Source organism: Priapulus caudatus, unplaced genomic scaffold, assembly GCF_000485595.1.
Source record: "Priapulus caudatus unplaced genomic scaffold, Priapulus_caudatus-5.0.1 Scaffold1665, whole genome shotgun sequence".
NCBI lineage: Eukaryota > Metazoa > Priapulida > Priapulimorpha > Priapulimorphida > Priapulidae > Priapulus > Priapulus caudatus.
This window is the reverse complement of record NW_014578726.1, coordinates 17,142-18,595: the sequence shown is the minus strand read 5'-3', so window position 1 is coordinate 18,595 and position 1,454 is coordinate 17,142.

Genomic DNA, 1,454 nt, shown 5'->3' with positions numbered 1-1,454 from the left:
CCCTAACCCTAACGCCAAAAAGGGGCTTCAACGACCGACGGCTACCGTACCCGTAGCCACTGCGAAGGAATAAACGTCCAGGGGCCTGTTGTCAGAAGACACCAATTTCTCCTAGACCGTCAACATCACTTTGTTTCATATTGTTATAAGGAAATCTGCTATGGTTTTTCATTCTCGTAACTTTGCAGCGTTTCTGTCAACGGTCTAAGAGAAAAAGTTAATGTTAAGACTAATGTTAAGACCCATATTGTTTCTGACAATGGGTCCATGGGCTATAGATAGCCATGGGGTGTGACCTAGCTTGGGTAAAGCCAGGTAGTTAGCCTTTTAGCCGAATGGCACTGAGGGTGGTCACAGCCAGAGTTTTTTTTTGCACCCTCAGTGGTTCTTTTACATCCCCATTGGCCTTAGTATTACTGGAGACGGGACCGCCATTTTACGTAGTCATCCGAGCCACGGGAGATTCACAGTCTCCAATGTTGAGAGCCAGGTTTTTACATCTTGAGAAAATTTACTTCCCCGGCCGGGGTACAATGATGTCCGCTCCACAGTCCAAAGGCTTACATCAACAATGGAACGAGACAAAGTCGATTGAGTAGACAGATCAACTTTGCGTCCAAGCTCATTCGTCTAATATAGTGTTTCCCCGGCATTGACACGAGCGAGGCGGCCTGCCTCGCTCAAATCCTCAGCCGCCACACAGAAATTTGTCCAAAACACCGCCTCGCTGACGAAAATCACTGTGCTTCCATAGAATACTGCTTAGAATGCACCAAATTGCACCTTTTTTTTATTGGACTCCCCTAGTTGGGCGAGCACCTGAAGTGCTCGCTTTGCTAGGACCTCGAAACGCGCAAACACACCAAACATAAATTTACCACCTCACAGACGTTTTTGGCCAGCAGGAGAAACACTGTAATTAGTTGACTAATTAATTTATATATGTTAATTGCGATGCTGTACGGCCTGCGACCTGCACCGCCTAAAGCACCAACCAGAGAATATCCCCGAGCACGATGAAAGAATCCTAGTTTGGAACCCCCGGCCCTCATTTTCGCAAAACGTGCTAAACTAATCCGGGATGCTAAACTAGGGTAGCACCCACGAGCGCGGGTTGTAGTAACTGTATATGCCAGGTTTATTTACGAATTTATACAATTATTTATTATGCGTCAACGAAGGCGACAATGCGAGGTTGCGCGCGAAAGCGGTGATTGGTCGAGCCGTGCGCCGCCATATTGGATCACTTTTGAACCAGCAATCAGGGCCAGCAATCCACGATCCGGATCAGAGATCTGCTCAAACAAATGCATGGGTTCAGTGGATCTGTGCGATCTTTATACCATGTGATTCACTGAAATGCACCTATAATTGAGGGGGTTTTGACCCTGCTCTCTCTCTCTCTCTCTTTCTCTCTCTCTCTCTCTCTCTCTTTCTCTCTCTCTCTCTCTCTC